Source organism: Limulus polyphemus, unplaced genomic scaffold (assembly GCF_000517525.1).
Source record: "Limulus polyphemus unplaced genomic scaffold, Limulus_polyphemus-2.1.2 Scaffold6706, whole genome shotgun sequence".
Lineage (NCBI taxonomy): Eukaryota > Metazoa > Arthropoda > Merostomata > Xiphosura > Limulidae > Limulus > Limulus polyphemus.
Window position 1 is genome coordinate 45,650 of NW_013672316.1, and position 4,581 is coordinate 50,230.

General features: G+C 38.1%; 1 protein-coding gene across 1 annotated transcript in view; it reads right to left on the bottom strand.

Annotated features, from left to right (window-relative positions):
• The window catches only part of LOC106473995, a 36,070-nt gene extending 34,442 nt beyond the window's left edge, over positions 1-1,628 (bottom strand). The window contains exons 1-2 of the mRNA XM_013934681.2: positions 1,624-1,628; positions 278-285 (exon numbers count right to left, since the gene is read on the bottom strand). The gene's annotated coding sequence lies outside the window, so the exon portion shown is untranslated. The remainder of the gene's footprint in view (positions 1-277; positions 286-1,623) is intronic.
• Positions 1,629-4,581: the final 2,953 nt, after the last annotated feature.

The window sequence follows — 4,581 nt, forward strand, 5'->3', positions numbered from 1 at the left end:
TTGAATCCGACATAAACAGCTCAAAGAGATATTGGTGTGGACATTATTCATTACCTACCTTCCCTCTAATCTATCAGTTCAAAATATGAGAAGAAAACAAATCCAATACCAGTTGAACATCAAGAACAGAACTGATAACAGAAAACAACAACAACTTGCTAACGTGTGCTCGTTGACAAATCTCTAAAATTGAGGGTTGAAAGAGGTTTTAATAAGTTCATTATCTGTGCAAGATATTCAATCGTTACACGAACTTGGATTCATAAAATGTTATCACTTTTATCGCTACAAAGAAGAGAGACCACCTAGAAGGCCTTACTTGCAGCTCGACGAGTAGAAGTGGATATAATTTAAACAACAGCGCTTGGTGCAACGGTTCCTGGAACCACTACTACTACTACTACTCGTTTGCCTGGCAGGCAACAATGTATGTTATTGTATTAGTGGCAAAGCTACTAAGGTTATCTGCCGCCATTCATAACTTTGAACTACTGAGCAGAGAGAAGACAGCCAGACAGCAGTACTCCTCTACCCACCCACTATTCACGCTAAGGGATTGACTGACACCCTTATAACACACCCACAGCTTAAAGTGTTGGGAATATTTTGTGGTATCGCATGGATTCGAACTCGGCTCGCCAGCTCCGAAATTCAGAGATATAGCAGACAAGAACTTAGATAATACGGTATCCCGTATATTTCATAAATATTATGTTGGGTGTTACAAGAATAATGCCATAAATAACATGTATTTATATTGAAATTCAGTGTGAAAAAAAATTCGGGAGGGTCCTTGAAAAAAAAAACAGCAAACAACTAAACTGATGCCTTTCAAAGAACAATTAATGGGTACCTTTTAGCTATACTTTATATACTGACCTGTCCGACGTTTTTTTGTTGTTGTTGTTTTTTCAGTGGTTTACGAATTTGAAAAAAAAAGAAGAAAAAAATTAATAAATAAAAAGTATCATTTCATTTTTTTATTATTATATGCAAATTAAATAGAAAATGTGTTTCAGTGTTCGGAAATCTTTACTAGATGTATTTCCGCAGGGTCCCCGAAAGTGTTCTGTACATAAAACCAAAATTAAGAGTAATAGATATTTTATTTCTTGCTTTTGAAGCTCGTGTGTGATGCTGTGTTGTAACCTACAAAGTGCATAATTCTTCTCGTGATTCATGGCATGCGCACGTTTTACTGACGCCACGACGGTATATATATATATATTGCAACGTTAAGCGTCCCTTATGTGAAATCCTTTTGGTGTCTACTGACTGACTGACAGACCCCTCCAGGCGGCTTCCTCCCTCCTTTCGTGGAAATGACAGTGAACTCTCCTAGGTATAATAAAATAGGTGACCCCTCCAGGCGGCTTCCCCCCTCCTTTCGGGGAAATGGCAGTGAAATCTCCTAAGTATAATAAAATAGGTGACCCCTCCAGGCGGCTTCCCCCCTCCTTTCGTGGAAATGACAGTGAAATCTCCTATTTCGATTTTTCTTATTAATATCACATCTAGAATACGAACGCCACCTAGATATGTTGTTGTTTTTGCTCTATAGTTCTATAAACTATAGAATTCTATGATCTAATTTATCATAATCAATGAAGTTTTTCTTAAGACATTTTTGGGGGGGGGGGCAAAGCCACATTGGACTATCTGCTATGTCCACCGCCGAGAATCGAATCCCGAATTTGTAGCGTTGTAAGTTCGTAAACCTACCGCTGACCCACCGGAGAGAGACTTTGTTTGTTTTTTTAAATGAATGACGTGCGGATAACAGGTATTAAACCCAGTAACTTTTGTTCATTTTTACAACCCACTTGTACAGTATTTATTGTGACGTCAGCCATGTCTGTCAAGAGGTATGCTTGTTATTTTTACAATAAACACAAAATAGTTTGTGGTTACGTAGGCGCTTGGTAACCAAAAATAGAGCTCTTTTATACCACTAGAGGGCTATAAAATTACGAGAACATAACTTAGGTTCTAATTCGTATTAGTCTACAATTTCTGAATGAGATATTATACACAGACGTTGGGTGGTATATTGCGTGGGAGGGGGGGTTTATACGTAATAACTTGCACAAGCACACATTATTATAACATACACATACGGGTATGTCTTGTAAGTGGTTTTATTACAAATAAAATGAAAAACCATTTTTGACACAATCGAGTAATCCATTAAAAAAAAATAGCTTGAATAGTTCGACCATTAGCCACCATGTGGCGCTGTTGATACATTTGGTGTTTCTTCCGTATTTAGCCCTCTTAATTCTTATTCGCAACACTTACAGCACTTGAGATATTTTAAACCTGTAAATTAGAAAATCCATTGATGTTACATAGATCTTTATATCTGAGGTTATGTGTGCTTAACTACATATTACTTTTAGTATCATTAACTTCACTTTTCCTTGTATTCATCGTGTCTAGCTCAATTGCATTTTTTTTTTATTTAAGCGCGTAATCATTTTTGAGGTAGCTGACGTCCTTAATGTTTTCTGCATCTATATGGTATATATATATATACATAGATGTCTGGTTAGATGAAATTCAAATACTTGCTTAAATTATACTATTTTACGTTTTTCTACTGGCTAAAACTTAGAGAATTTTTACCTGTTAATCGTCAGAAGTTAAAAAAAAAAAACTGAACTCCGATCTGTTGATGTATTTTAACCTAAACGGCACTTCGTACGTACTATAGCTAAACGACCAGGTCAGAGACGACTAGGGTTCAGGCATACAGCTGAGGGTGAGTAGCCAATCAGCAGCGCCCACTACCACATTTGTTTTGTCCGGCTGTTGGAGTTGTCAATTCTATAAAGTGCCCACGGTTAAAAGTGCGGAGCGGGTTCAGCGGCATCGAAACTCGAATCTTGGATTTGCCAATTTGTAGCCGGCTACGATAACCGTTAAGGTTTATCCGGCACACCTCCATTGTGAATAGAAGGTTTAAGCTCCAGAATATTTTATTATTGTTGTTGACATAATGCTCCCTTAACACGGTGTATTGATGTTGTTGTTGTCGTTGTGCTTCTTATAACAGGGTGTATTGTTGTTGTTGACGTTGTGCTCCGTTCGGAGCACAACGTCAACAATAATAATACGACTTGTTAACGGAGCACAACGTCAACAATAATAATACGACTTGTTAAAGGAGCGCATCGTCAACAACAATACGCCTTGTTTTAACAAGTCGTATTATTATTGTTGACGTTGTGCTCCGTTAACAAGTCGTATTGATACTGTGTTCCCTGAACAAGGCGTAAAACGTCGAAGTAAGTTGTATGTTTCATCTTTAAAAACGTACGTAAAGTGTTACAAGTATATAAAGACAAGTAAAAATTATCATATCTTCTCCTTTGAAACCTATAAAGAAAAGATCTTACATCAAGTCGCCTTATAGTCCTATTCCAATATCATCCAGATCTTTCTTCCTAAAGCGAAGACGTCAACCACAATTCACAGTCATTTGGCTTGCGTTATTTTTGTATGAAACTTGTAACTTTTATGTATAATTATAATAACTACAGAAGGCTAACCGCTCTTCATATGAAGGACGTTCCAGATCCCTTGTTATCTCTGGAACAAGTTCTCAATCGCCAATGTGTATACTCATTCTGATGACTCTGGTTACGCAACTTGGGTGCAACAAGTTTCTGTGAAGAACGGTGGCCTCAATCTTAGACCTCACATCTTATACAAAGCTTACACAGAAAGTCGACTTCAAATACCACGTTTAAACAGACCAAGGGTACAAAAGACCAGTAGAACTACTTCGAAGAACTTGACAGGTACGTGGTCGAGCGGAACGGTTGCGATTTTGTTTTTACTTCTGCCATCTTTCTCATACAAAACAGTCGTTCATTTCAAGCTGTGGCTGAAGCTTATTCTGTCAATTGCTTATCTTGTTAATGATATCAGGAAATGTGCCAAGTTCCAGAAAGTTCTCTTTCACACTCACGCTCTCTATTTTCGATGAAAACCATAGTCCCGCTCATTCCGGAACAATGGAGTCACTGTTCCAACCTCTCTACCGTACCAAGAGGACACTAAAGACTGTCATCTGGAAAATATTGTTCTGTTGTTGACTCTATATTATTCAGAATGAATACATTGTTCCGGAATGAGCGGGACCATGGTTATGGAGTCACTGTTCCAACCTCTCTGCCGTACCAAGAGGACACTAAAGACCGCCATCTGGAAAATATTGTTCTATTGTTGACTCTATATTATTCAGAATGAATACATTGTTCCGGAATGAGCGGGACTATGGTTATGGAGTCACTGTTCCAACCTCTCTACCGTACCAAGAGGACACTAAAGACTGTCATCTGGAAAATATTGTTCTGTTGTTGACTCTATATTATTCAGAATGAATACATTGTTCCGGAATGAGCGGGACTATGGTTATGGAGTCACTGTTCCAACCTCTCTGCCGTACCAAGAGGACACTAAAGACCGCCATCTGGAAAATATTGTTCTGTTGTTGACTCTATATTATTCAGAATGAATACATTGTTCCGGAATGAGCGGGACTATGGTTATGGAGTCACTGTTCCAACCTCTCTA